The 15,192-nt window shown below is 41.6% G+C and overlaps 1 protein-coding gene across 3 annotated transcripts in view; it reads left to right on the top strand.

Moving 5' to 3' along the window:
* The window catches only part of PLCB1 (phospholipase C beta 1), a 460,081-nt gene that overhangs the window by 205,469 nt on the left and 239,420 nt on the right, over positions 1-15,192 (top strand). The gene's annotated exons all lie outside the window — the stretch shown is intronic.

A 15,192-nucleotide genomic window follows, 5' to 3' on the forward strand; every position in this document is an offset into this window, starting at 1 on the left:
ACTGGTGTAGAGAGCCACGCTGATAACTGACAACCCTCCAGCTCTAGTAAAGCATAATTTTGAAGAGAAGAAGTATCTATTGAGGAGGGGAAATGTTAGTTACAAATACATTATCAAAGAAAAACACCTGATAGTTGTGTGCAAAAATCACATCATGCCTGTTAGTCATTGTCACAGGCAGTGTGACATTGCAGGCAATGGATATAAAATATCAGTTTCCAGTGCATCTGCCATTTCCACTTTATTTCCCATGCCAGCTTTGAAAGCCACATCTCATTTTTTTGTTTCAGGCTGCTAGTTACGTGATGTGTCAGATGATATGTTTTGCTAGCCCTGGCGGTGGAAATCCCAGCTTTCCAGAAACAAACTTCACCCGTTTCCAACAGAGAAAATGGCTTCTTCTGCTTTGAACCACTACACATGTTCACTGGTGACCCTCAATCAGTCTCGCACAATGCTTAACCCATAAGGCTGAATGCAGCCAACAAGGCATATATGTATTGAAACCTGCCATATGCTTGGCAACCCACTTTTATGCGTCATTGTGACAGGAAAAACCAGAGGTTTATTGAATCCTAAGAGGGTTGCTGTACATGGTTACTGGTCTGCAGTTTGCTCAATGGGTCACAATGTGGACCACAAGGCTGTCCTAGGTGGAGGTGGAGCAGACCTCAGGCTTATTATATCTACTTGAACCTTGAGATCCACCAACTAGAGTTAGAGGTAAAATGATGGTATTGGGTGGAGGGGAGCTTCTATACAGTTTCGATTTACAGAACAGAGTGTATCAGGAGAAACACTCAGCCCAGGAATTTGTTTCCTGATTGATCTCACAGTCCTTTTGCACAAACTAATATGCTTCTGGTTTCTCCCCAAACTTTCTTGGCTGCAGCTGTCTGAGGTAGCTTGGTCTTTATTCTTTTGCTGCTGTTAAACCACTGCGAGTCAGACATCCTTGTTGATATAATTCAAATCACCCCAAGATCTACCAGTAGACCCAGGTCCAGGCCTGTGCAGGGTGTGTGTGTGTGGGGGGCAGCTCTGGGCCTTGGAGGGCTAGAATGGCCACCCCATCCCACCCCGGGGCCTGCTAGACATTGTTGTTGTTATTATTTTATTGAAAGAGTTTCAGTTATAAAAGATAAAGTGATGAAAGTGAAGAATGAAGAGGGAGAAAGAAAAAATACCAATAAGAAAAATAGATATAGTAAAATACAGCAGTCAATCAATCAATTTCCTTTATTCGACCGATAGTCAGAAATAAAACAATACAGAATTATAAACTAAAACATCATAGGGGTACATAAATAAGGTAGGGCCACAGTACTAAACCTCTCACAGATAACCCACATCAAGGCATTCAGTTATACGTTTCCGACACTTGAGTGCCAGGAAAAGGAATTTAGTCACTGACAAAGTTGTTTTCCCAGAAGACTTATTTAGCAGATATGCTGTCTGCTTTCCTCTTTGTCGGGGACTAAGCTGAAGTAAGTATGGGGATATAATCCATTTGCTGAATAGAATAGAATAGAATAGAATAGAATAGAATAGAATAGAATAGAATAGAACAGAACAGTTGGAAGGGTTCCTAAGGGTCATCTAGTCCAACCCCCTGCAATGCAAGAATATGCAGTTATCCCATATGGAGATCTGTCTTGCAATCTTGATCCGCGCCATGCTGTAACCAACTGAGCTGTCTATGACGATTACATATCCAAACGTTATTATATAGTTTTAAAATAATATTGCAAACTACATATGTGATTATTAATAACCTATTATATTTTGCATAAACTCATTCCAACTGTCTATATATATATATATATATATATGCTTTCGTAGATTTTCACGGGTACAGGAATGCAGGTTTTGGTGTCCTCGGGTGTCTTCCCGTGTAAAAGTTGGGGTGTCTAGGCGACGTTTCGACGAGGTCTCACTCGTCATCTTCAGGCTGGTGCTTTCGGCTTCTTGTTACTGGAACAGAGCGGGATCTCAATGTTTGAGTTCCTATAAATACTGTAGAGGGGGTGTGGTGTCTAGCCTCCAATGTTCTGGGCAGAGAGGAAGTTCCCAGGCTAGTGTGCCTTTTCTTCTTTTGTTCCTTAATTACTTGAGAGATACCTTGAGTGATTTCTTGAGTGATATCCTGAGTACCACTTAGGTGGGTCATTAGGTGTGGATTAGTTGCTAAAGTCTTTGTGTCTTGACCTCTTGAACTTTGTGAAGAGTTTTCCTGAGAAGATGGCTGTATTGCACTTAGTTGTGCTTTGGCTTGGCTTCGTGTATAGGGGCGAGCTGTGGTTTTGTGGCTTGTGTCAGCCAGATCTGTGTAGGGATTGCAGGGGGGTGCAGCATCCGGAGGTGCCACCATGGACTGGCTACTGGATGGTGTCAGTAATTCATCTGTGGAGAGGGTCTGGGTTTGGGTCTGGTGTGGTTGATTGGTGTTGGCGTTCTGTGTGCCTCTGGATCTGGTGTCAGTTTTTGTGGGGAGGGCTAATTTCCAGATGTCTGGCAAGCGGGATGTGTCGTCACGCTTGTTCATGTTGTGAGGGTGTTTCTCTATCTCGATGGCTTCCATGATTATTCTCTTGTGGTGATGTTCCGTGTTAAAGAGCAATTTGGAATCTGCAAAATTAATTTCGTGTCCTGTTTCTTTCATGTGTTGGAAAAGAGAGGAAGTTTTTTCTTCTTTTTTGACGGCATTCTTGTGTTCTGCGATACGTGCATTTATTCGTCTGTTTGTTTGTCCAATGTACGTGGCTGGGCAGACTTTGCAGGGTATTTCATAGATCCCTTGGTTTTCCAACTGGATTTTATCCTTGGGGTTTCTGAGGATATTGGCTATTTTTTGGTTGGTGCAAAAGGCTGTTTTGATATTGTGTTTATGGAGGATTTTGCTAATTTTATCTGTAGTGCCCTTGATATAAGGAAGGAGGGCCATGCCATTGTTTTCTTCTGTGTCTTGGTTTTTGGGGGGTGTTTCCTTTTGGATTAGCTTCGTAATCCTGTTTTGCTGGTATCCATTGGCAATTAACACATTTGAGAGATTCTGTAACTCAGTTGTCAAGTGGTCTTTGTCAGCCAGGCGTTTGGTTCTGGAGATGAGAGTCTTGGCTACGGAGTTTATTTGTGCAGGGTGGTGGTGTGATTGTGCATGTAAGTAGCGGTTGGTGTGTGTTTTTTTCTGGTAGATAGTGTGTCCTAGGGAGCCATCAGGTTTTTTGTAGATTAGGACGTCAAGGAAGGGAAGTTGGTTGTTGGCTTCTATTTCCATAGTGAATTGTATTTTGGGGTGTAAGTTGTTGAGATGTGGCCAAATTACAAAGGTGTCATCGCAAACCTGTACATGGAACACTTTGAAACCAATGCTTTAGACAAGTCAGAACACAAACCCAAACTTTGGCTCAGATATGTTGACGACACCTTTGTAATTTGGCCACACGGGAAGGAAAAACTGGATAGCTTCCTCACACATCTCAACAACTTACACCCCAAAATACAATTCACTATGGAAATAGAAGCCAACAGCCAACTTCCCTTCCTTGACGTCCTAATCTACAAAAAACCTGATGGCTCCCTAGGACACACTATCTACCAGAAAAAAACACACACCAACCGCTACTTACATGCACAATCACACCACCACCCTGCACAAATAAACTCCGTAGCCAAGACTCTCATCTCCAGAACCAAACGCCTGGCTGACAAAGACCACTTGACAACTGAGTTACAGAATCTCTCAAATGTGTTAATTGCCAATGGATACCAGCAAAACAGGATTACGAAGCTAATCCAAAAGGAAACACCCCCCAAAAACCAAGACACAGAAGAAAACAATGGCATGGCCCTCCTTCCTTATATCAAGGGCACTACAGATAAAATTAGCAAAATCCTCCATAAACACAATATCAAAACAGCCTTTTGCACCAACCAAAAAATAGCCAATATCCTCAGAAACCCCAAGGATAAAATCCAGTTGGAAAACCAAGGGATCTATGAAATACCCTGCAAAGTCTGCCCAGCCACGTACATTGGACAAACAAACAGACGAATAAATGCACGTATCGCAGAACACAAGAATGCCGTCAAAAAAGAAGAAAAAACTTCCTCTCTTTTCCAACACATGAAAGAAACAGGACACGAAATTAATTTTGCAGATTCCAAATTGCTCTTTAACACGGAACATCACCACAAGAGAATAATCATGGAAGCCATCGAGATAGAGAAACACCCTCACAACATGAACAAGCGTGACGACACATCCCGCTTGCCAGACATCTGGAAATTAGCCCTCCCCACAAAAACTGACACCAGATCCAGAGGCACACAGAACGCCAACACCAATCAACCACACCAGACCCAAACCCAGACCCTCTCCACAGATGAATTACTGACACCATCCAGTAGCCAGTCCATGGTGGCACCTCCGGATGCTGCACCCCCCTGCAATCCCTACACAGATCTGGCTGACACAAGCCACAAAACCACAGCTCGCCCCTATACACGAAGCCAAGCCAAAGCACAACTAAGTGCAATACAGCCATCTTCTCAGGAAAACTCTTCACAAAGTTCAAGAGGTCAAGACACAAAGACTTTAGCAACTAATCCACACCTAATGACCCACCTAAGTGGTACTCAGGATATCACTCAAGAAATCACTCAAGGTATCTCTCAAGTAATTAAGGAACAAAAGAAGAAAAGGCACACTAGCCTGGGAACTTCCTCTCTGCCCAGAACATTGGAGGCTAGACACCACACCCCCTCTACAGTATTTATAGGAACTCAAACATTGAGATCCCGCTCTGTTCCAGTAACAAGAAGCCGAAAGCACCAGCCTGAAGATGACGAGTGAGACCTCGTCGAAACGTCGCCTAGACACCCCAACTTTTACACGGGAAGACACCCGAGGACACCAAAACCATATATATATATATATATATATATATATATATATATATATATATAATGTATTCAAACAAAGTCCATGTGTATAAGCAATCTGTTCATATATTTTGCAAGTGCACACTTGCAGGTGCCTGCTGGGCTTCCACTGTCATGCCAAGAACTAGACACCAACACTGGGCCTCAGATAAGCTCTGTACAGACCTGCCTTGATCCATCTTCTTCCTCCCTCTTCCCTTGATACTGAAAACCCATCAGCACACACTTCACCTGTGAATTAAGTGATGGACAAAGAGAATTTGTCAGATATTTCTTACTAGTGCTCATGTTGGGGAATGCATTCTGGAAGCAAGCTGCTTGGCTCTACATCTGTTAAGTATTTCACAGTCTATGGTCACTTTTGTTGGATAAATCTATCCAAAAATAATTTTTATTTTGGTATGGCCACTTCTGTAAGCAAAGGCATCGCTCAGCTGGCCGAGCACTCAGTATGCTTTATCTGTGTTAGTCATTTAGAAGACATGATGGTTCTCAGAACAGGCCACCATCTGCCTCCTTTCCTATACAGTGAGACGTGCTTAGCTTTGATACACAAAAGGCCTGTTGCTGAATAGTGGCTATTTTTCATTCTGGTTTCTGTGTGGTCTTTTGCATGCCATCCAAAGCCAAAATGGAACACTTTAAACCTGTTGTCCATTTTTTCCCCTTTTGCTAATGAACGACAAACACTGATGCCTTTTCCAGCTATGTCATTAAAGAAAAGAAACCCTTCCAAGGTGAATGTTGCATTTGCATATCATTGTCCATTACTGATTGATAATTCCCAATCAGAGAAGCTTATGCTTTTTCATTCCTTGCCTGGTGCTGCCTACTGTGATGTGGTTAGGGGTATAAAACACATGCTATAGATCTAAGGTAATAATGTGATGGCTATTGTAAAAGAGTGAGAAAAATAGGCATAAAATCCTCCAAAGGTATGCTGCCCACTTGTCATTCTCAGAGGGGATAGTATAGATCCATTGAATCATAGAGTTGGAAGGGATCCCAAAGGTAATCTAGTCCAACCCTCTACAATGCAGGAAATCCCCTGCAATGCAGGAAAAATTCCAGCAAAGATCACAATACAACATGCTGAATCTGTTTTAGCTGCTACTGGGAAACTGACAACTACCCTGAATTTCACAATAATCATAGGGAACAAACATTAACTTATCAACATGGTTAATTAAGTTAACTGCGTTGCTTATCCTGAATATTAGATTGAGAACTTTAGGGCTTTGTGCATAGCACACACACTCCCTCAAATATAAATGGATGTAATTATTACACATCCTTCCTCGTCTCACTGTGTAGCTTTCGAATTTAATTACAGCTCTGTAGTTAAAATTATATTTGGGAACTGAATTTTTATTTTGTCTCAGAGAATGGACTCTAGTGGTGGGGGGGCAGCAGTGGTCATTCTCCCTGAGCCCCCCCAGCCCATTCCCTTTTGTTATAAGAAGAAGAAGAAGAAGAAGAGTTTGGATTTGATATCCCGCCTTTCACTCCCTTTAAGGAGTCTCAAAGCGGCTAACATTCTCCTTTCCCTTCCTCCCCCACAACAAACACTCTGTGAGGTGAGTGGGGCTGAGAGACTTCAAGGAAGTGTGACTGGCCCAAGGTCACCCAGCAGCTGCATGTGGAGGAGCGGAGACGCGAACCTGGTTCCCCAGGATTACGAGACTACCGCTCTTAACCACTACACCACACTGGCAGAACACCTCCCACTGCCAAAGCTAACCTCCTGCCCTGCGGTTGAAGATGCTGTCTTATCATCTATGTGGAAGTATGAGTCAATTGCCAGGACAGAGTTGCTTTTGCATTTAGAGTGGATTGCGTTTGGGTGCCCATCTTGTTCTTCACCGCAAGCAGAACAATGTGTTAGGCCACCCACAGTCTTATATTTGTAAGGATGGAACCAATGCTGTTCTTTTAAAAAATGATATAGAGCACCTCACAAACTGTTTGGTATTTACTAGGCAAGCATGCCCCATCTCTTCAGTGCAGTAGTAGCTCTTTCTACTTTAAAACAGCGACCTAACTGAAAAAGACAGAGGTGATGATAAAACTTCAACCCATAAACATCTGGCAAAAATGGCTGTTCCTGGACCAGAATAGCCTGGCCTGAGTTGTCCATGCTCTAGTGACCTCCCCACTGTACTAATGCAATGCCCTCTGTGTTCTCTGTACCCTTGATGGCTGTTTGGAAGTTATAGGGAGTGCAGAATGCAGCTGCTTGGTTGGGGAGTGGGGCAACTCGATGGGACCATGTATCACCAGTTCTGTACGTGCTGTACCAGCTGCCAGTGTCCTACCAGGCCCATTTCAAGGTGTTAGTACAAGCATACAAATGGTTAGGGACTCAAGTACCTAAAATGACATCTTCTCCAAATACCATCCATATTGGTGTTGTCACCTTTGGGTTCTGCCCAGTTAGTGCTCCTCCATAGCAGGGCTTTCTTGGTGGTGGTTCCCCATTTGTGGAATTTTTTAAAAAAAAACACCTGGCTGAAATATATCATTCCTGGCAACACAGAAATTATTTTCTGTAAGGATTTTTGACTGGTTTTGTTGTAAATGTATTGATCTGTGGTTTTATCATCTGCCACCCCTGGGCTCCTTTGGGTGAGACTGAAATCAAATCAGTGAGTAAATTTCATTTAAAACAGCTGGAATCCAGAAAGCAGTATTATATCATGCCTTAACTTATGATCATTTAAACTCTGATTTTATTATATTATGCTGATTTTATTATATAAAGGTAAAGGACCCCTGACAGTTAAGCCCAGTGGCGAACGACTCTGGGGTTCGGCGCTCATCTCGCTTTACTGGCCAAGGGAGCCAATGTTTGTCCACAGGCAGTTTTTCCGGGTCATATGGCCAGCATGACTAAGCTGCTTCTGGTGAAATCAGAGCAACGTACGGAAATGTTGATTACCTTCCCACCGGAGTGGTACCTATTTATCTACTTGCACTTTGAGGTGCTTTCGAACTGCTAGGTCGGCAGGAGCAGGGACCGAGCAATGGGAGCTCACCCCGTTGTGAGGATTCGAACCGCCGACCTTCCAATCGGCAAGTCCTAGGCTCTGTGGTTTAGACCACAGTGCCACCTGCGTCCTGATTTTATTATATACGCCTCTTATTTTTATTTTTCTTGATTAGCAGTAAAATGAAACAAATATTTTGTTGTTGCCACTGTGGATAATCCTATATTACGCAGCCCTGCCCCTTGACAGTAGGCTTTGTTCAACTAAGCAGCTGGGGCTCCATCACAGTAGTCATGAAATCCAAGAGTTCACTGTGGTGGAGAACAGTTTAAAGCACTACTAAACCTCCATCACAAATCATGTTAAACAACCAAGTTCCTGCTGCAGTGCTGTTGCATTGTCCCATACCAGTATTTTATCTTGGCATTGCTAGTGGATCTGACAGTTCCTGTGTTTAGGATAAGGGTGTAAATCTTAACTCTTAGATTGGAGGATTGTTAAAACTACAATAACCTAGATTATTATAAATGTGCTCAGGAGCCCATTACTTCTGCTGTCATTGCATCTGTGGCATTGCATCTCCCTCCTGAAAGAAGGCTCCATTCATAAAATGGTTGGAGAAGGCAATGGAGAGAGGTATCTGTATGATAGTATTGCAAGCAGTAAAATGATTTAATACACATAGGTCTGCATTAAATATTCAGTGTTGTTAAGACTGATCAAATCTGTAATATTTCTGAATGTCAAGTATGGTGTCTGAGGGATTTCGTCTCAGAATATTCCATTCCGTTTTGTATCTAGGTCTTCAAAAAGCACAGCCTAGCATTCTATACAGCTGCTCATTTGCATATCACGGCTTGCATCCATTTCCTCACTTTCCCCAGGAAATAATAACTTTTGCTATTTCCTGGTTTTTAGATAATGGGTAGACTGGAACTCTGACAACCACGGTTGAACAATTTAAGTTCTTCCAAATTTGTAATTGGGTGAAAGTGACAGAATGAATCAAACAAAAAGAAAACAAAAAATGTTGTCTTCTATAAAATCCTAAAACAAATCTTTGTACCTAATGATTCCAGCATTCAGCCTATATTGAGTATTTATACAAATGATGGGGTCAGTTCAGGAATATGACCGATTCTCTGACCATTAGGCTCCTAAAATATGTTCTTCTCCTTGGTTGTGTTAGTGTTCTACATAATACTGTGGCGTATTTGGAGTCTGCAAAAAAAAAAGGTGGCCCATCTGTTGCTTAGGCCTTACATTTCATGGCTGTTGAGCCCCACTGTGGAGAAATATCTGTGTGTAAACTATAGTCCTGCTGAAGCTCTTTCATTATAGAAAATGTACACTTTACACATGCATTCATATTTAGTCCATACATGAAGTTGCTGCAGACCCCTAATTTCACCAGGTGACTAAGCACATGTCTATGTATAAATTTGATGTACATGAGAGAGATACGACTGGATCCCAAGTTATTCTCAGTGCAGTCTCTGTGAAGGGATCTCTTTCAGTATGTACACTGTTTGGTAGCTATGTAGTGATTGTGCTAAACCTGTGTCAGGTGCAATATTCTTGGGAAACCGAATGTTCCTTTGCAAGTGTATATAAGTTCCACATTAATAATGATCAAATTAGTGAGTTTTCCATGCTTGGATCTAGTGTGTATCTGGGAAATAAGCAACTGACCTAGTGAACCATAATTCAGAAGCAGGCAAAAGAATGGGATTAATTTTAGCCAGAGCTCAGCATGGTGATAAAGGAAAATGCATCTGAGCAGGTGCAGAGTGTCAGTACCTCACTTTTACAACTATAGACTTCTCCTCAATGAGGGAACATTGCCTCCATTGACGCTTGAGTCCTGGTGATTCCTATTTAGTCCTATTTAGAACTGAAATTCTGGAAATACGTATTCAGAGATCAGCTGTTCCTTTTCCTAGGCATGGGGCAGGCTTCCCCTATCTGCTACCTCCAGTTATTGGAACTACAACTCCCATCATCCCTGAGCAACGACCATGCTGGCTAAAGATAATGGGAGGTGGAGTCCAACAACATAAGGAGGCCATTAGGTTGGGAAGGCTGGTATAGGGGGCGTTTAATGGTCTAAACACAGAAACAGCAGGGTTTTTACTTGAGTCACAAAGCCATACTGCCACAAGCCTTCAAACACTGTTGTAAGGTGAGCTATTATGAGAGGAGGATATTTTTCACTCATTGCCAGCTGAGTGTTTCCTATGATTCTGAGCTACCCACCCTCTTGAGGCTATTCCTTATTTATAAACAGATAGTGTATGCTGTACAGCTGTGTTGCTAGGCACCTTGGCCAAGCAAGCGCTTGGTTTGTAGGCATGCATTTCAAGACAATAACCCTGCCACATATACACACATCGACTGCTTTCAGAAATGACTTTGGCTCTGCAGTTCCCCATTATTTCTTATTAGCATGCATCAGAGCTTAATGAGAATTTGATTTTTGAGCTACAGATTTTATTTTATTAAGAACATATTTCTCTGCTCGTGCTAAATATAGAGGGCATGCATTAGGCAGAATCTTGGAGCTAACATAGCATCTGATACGCAAATTGCATAGCAACCATTCTTCAGTTATGGGTAGAACTGGCAAATAGACTGAACACAGAGAACCTCTCCCCTAGTTTTGCACTGTATGAGGTCATGTATCCTAAAAATGTGATAATGTGATATATATATATTCTTATAACACTTGTTAATATTTAAAGTGGTGCCAGTACATCAGGGGTTCCCAAATTGTGGTCCGTGAGCTTCATTCTGATATTCTGTAATGTATCTATGGATTTATGCCTGAAGATGGGACATGCATCACATTAAATATCCATATAGTATTCTTATTTCTTCTTTTATTTTTTTCTTATGTTGTATTTTATTGCGTTCCCTTCTGAATTCTGTGAAATACAATAAGTAAGAAATAAAAACACAAAATCATACAGCATCTAGCACAGCGCATTACAATTGCTACAACAGGAAGAAAAATGATTAAGTGATCCACCAAGACTCTCAGCAATTTTCAAGGGATCTGGAGTTTGGGAACCATTTTAATGTTGCAGATTTTACAACAGCCCTGCAAGGCAAGCCTGGTTGCTATCATACTAGCTATATAAATGAGGGAACTAAGGCTGAGAGACAACAGTTTGCCTCAAGCCACCTAAGAGGCAGAGTTTTGAACAAGGAACTTCTCATTTCATAATTTGGTTGCTTAGAGCTTAGTTATGGCGAAGAGGAATTCACGGTTGAGCCAGAATGCTGTAAGTCTGGCTAGGAGATGAGGGCAGAAGGAATTGGGACAGGAAGAAAGAGGCAGAGTTCAGCCAGGATCTCAATTCCTGAAAACAAGAACAGTCAAAGGCAAATATTTCAGGACCCCGGACAGAGCCTAGGAAGCAAACAACTTGATCACAAAAGAACCCTTTTAGGTTCACTGGGCTGATTTACCCTTCTCAGACTTCATTTTCTCCCTGGATAGTACAGAGCCTTGAAAGATACAGCGAAGGGAGTTTCCTCTTTTTGATCATTGCTTTGGGGCACACAAGGACACCACACACCCCTTTTACTTATTTGTTCTTGCAACACTGTTTTTATTCTTCAAGGGAGATTGTTTTATTTGTTTTTGTTTGTTCCATCTGGGATGCTCCCTGTGCGGTGGTGACCATGGCATGCTGGCATAGTTAATCTCTTTCCATTGCCCAGAATTGTAGGGAAAAAGAGGGAAAACACCCCACTTCCTACTTTCACCATATTGGGCTTCCACCACAGATTCCCCCTCACCACTGCAATGTAGGACTGCTCTGGCCATGTGTTTTTGGGTAGGGCTTTGAAATAATTTTTTGGGTTTTATTTCATAATGAATATGCAATGAAAAACTGGTTTCCTTTTTACAATGTGTGAAGTTAATGGGCTTGGTGTAGAATTAACCATGTCTAGAGTAAAAAGTAAAGGTAAAGGGACCCCTGACCATTAGGTCCAGTCGCGGGCGACTCTGGGGTTGCAGTGCTCATCTCGCTTTATTGGCTGAGGGAGCCGGCGTACAGTTTCCGGGTCATGTGGCCAATATGACTAAGCTGCTTCTGGCGAACCAGATCAGCACACGGAAACGCCGTTTACCTTCCCACCGGAGCGGTACCTATTTATCTACTTGCACTTTGATGTGCTTTCAAACTGCTAGGTTGGCAGGAGCAGGGACTGAGTAACGGGAGCTCACCCTGTGAATCACTGGGACTTAAGTTATTATTTTTTACTAACCTCTCAATAATTTCAATAGGTCTGTTCCAAACTTGGATCTCCAGTTGTTTTTGGACTACAACACCCATCATCCCTAGTCAGCAGGATCAGTGGCCAGGGATGATGGGAATTGTAGCCCCCAAATAGCTGGAGACCCAAGTTTGGGGATCCCTGGTCTATTTTATGCATGACTGAACAATGGAATCCCAACGATGTCTACTCAGACGTAAGACCCATTGAATTCAGTCTGGTTTATATCCAAGTAAGTGAGGTTAGGACTGTTGCCTAGGTCTGGGTCTAACCCATCATGCTGATATGTGCTTGTAGGTTTTAAGCTGAGGCTGATTTCTATTCTGCTACCACCGGCTCTTGCAAGTTGCCTTGAAACAAACTTTTTTCTTTTTATATACACACCAGTGGGAAATGTGACCCCTTTTGTAGGACTTAATAGCTTTTCAATGTAACGGTGAAGACAAAACTTTAGCGTTTCTTCAAAGAGCTTTGAGCAGAACTTGAAAGCTTAAAGAAGTCACTTTTGTAGGTGGACCCCATGATACGTACTGAGTACACATCTTAGCAACTTCAAGGAGAGGGCTGTCTTTTATTTCTTTATACACTTAAATATATGCTGGGGAGGAATTTCTTTCATTTTACTGTCTTTATGAAATACTAACATCACAGGAAATAGTACCTGCTACTAAATTTTCCTTAGACAGCTGTTCCAGAGCAGTGGCATGACAGAGCTTTTAAAGATTTTGTATGGTGTGGAAAAAATGGATAGAGATTCCCTCCCCCCATTCTCTTCTACAGCCCAGTGTTTCATCTGTGATCCTCCAGTTTTTTGGTGCGGCTCAGGCTGATTAAATTTTTGATGCCCTTCCAACAGTGAAGCATTAGCTAGTATAGTTTTTGTAACCACATTTTATAAATTTCATCTTATAAAACAGTTGTGTTCACAATTTAACTTAACAGCCAAAATGAACAGAACCAAAATTAAAGCAATCTGTTACAATAGTTAAAATTAAAGTGAAATATTCCTTAAGTCTTCCAGAAGGATATCTCAGCACTACAATTTAGGACCAGCCCTGATGCAAACAATATATTTATTGTAGATTAAAATGAGGATTCAATGAAGAACCACAGTTTTAGGTTGTACTAGTAAATGTTTTATTAGCTCTTATGTAAGCTAGAAAAGGATTTCGTGTTAGAATAAAATGTTGCAGAACAGGAAGGTGGTTGGTCCAATGCAAGATTTTCTTTGTGTTGAAGAGCTCTTATATTTTGTGCAAATAATAATTCATCACTAATATTTTGTCAGATTTCCATTTCCCCTCCTGTGAATGCCATTCTAACTATTTTCATTTTTTAAAAAAATGGTATTCTTGGTATTAAACTATTATTTCTAATGGGGCTGTTCTTAAGCTGCAAGTCTACACACACCTACCTGGGACTAAGCTGCACTGAACCCAGTGGGAATTAGTTCAGTGTATAAACATGGATTGGTTTGCATTATAAATGTTGTATTTCCAACAACCTTTGTGAGTTTGTGAACAGTGTCTCTAAAAGTGTAGGCTAGCAATATTTTCGGAAGGAAACGGAAGTGTTAGAATGATCAGGAAGTGATTGGTTCATTTAAGATTTACAGGCCCAAAATATATGTGAGTAAATCACTCACTCACTCTAGTTATAAATACAAAAAAGGCAGCCAGGATCTTAAAGGAAAATAAAAGGAGCTGAAGTAAGCCACTTAACCCTCCCAAACAGACAATATACCGTATATATACTCTATAAGACGCACCAGACCACAAGACACACCTGGTTTTTGGAGGAGGAAAACAAGAAAAAAAATATTCTGAATCTCAGAAGCCAGAACAGCAAGAGGGATCGCTGTGCAGTGAAAGCAGCAATCCCTCTTGCTGTTCTGGCTTCTGGGATAGCTGCGCAACCTGCATTCGCTCCATAAGACGCACACACATTTTCCCTTACTTTTTAGGAGGGAAAAAGTGAGTCTTATAGAGCAAAAAATATGGTATTTCTTTTATCTGGCTCAGGCGAAATGCTAACTAGATGAGCAAACACAAGATGAAAATGATTTCAGCACAAAGACTGTGTCTGTGACAATTGATGGCGAAGAAAAGCTGCTTAATGCATCATGTTCTCATAATCTAATGCTTTCAAAAGATAGCCAGATAGTAGGAGCATTAGCACCACTACAATCAGAAGGTTTGCGCAAAAACTGGACACACTATTTTCATTCATTCCCCCCCCCCCCAAAGATCCTATCTTATCTCCTAAAAATGTAACAGGTTTTGTCCATAGAACAATTGTTCTGTTTGGGAGATTCAAGACAGATAAAGAAAGTCCTTCACGGACCACATAATTAACCTACAGAACTAGTTCTCACAGGAGGGGGCAGTGATGGCCACCGACCTGGGACTTGGCTGCATTAGTCAAGAAACAACATTTTGAATGTGTTATAAACATGCAACACCAGATGGCGATGGAGAGTAAAAAAAATATATTTGCGATTTTCCATAGTGATTTTTTTTCCTGACTTATTTATAGCATTTTCTTCCTGTTTGTAGATCCACCCTTAGATGGCTTTAAAAGAGGATTGGAGAAATCCGTGATGAGGAAGGTTACCAGTGGCTACTAGCCATGCTCTGACTCCACTTTGGGGAGGCAGTAATGCCACTGTGAGAACAGGTTGCTGGACCAGATAGCCATTGAGCTGATCCAACATGCTCTTTTTATGTTCTCACGACTTTTGATAAGATGCAGAAGCTAGATGTCAGTGCCAAAAGATGATAGTGGGCACAACACAATAACAGTTATAGCTAACTATATTTTGTTTATGTATTTTTTAAAAATTATTTATTTAACTCAGGCTGCTGAACTGAGGGAAAGGTCTATCGCCTCACAGTGGGCAAAACAGCAAAGCTGGCTATGGTAGCTGGCACAGACATTTCTGAGCACAATTCAAAGTGTTAGTGCTGACCTTTAA

Source organism: Podarcis gaigeae, assembly GCF_964106915.1.
Source record: "Podarcis gaigeae genome assembly, chromosome: 3".
Taxonomy (NCBI): Eukaryota; Metazoa; Chordata; class Lepidosauria; order Squamata; family Lacertidae; genus Podarcis; species Podarcis gaigeae.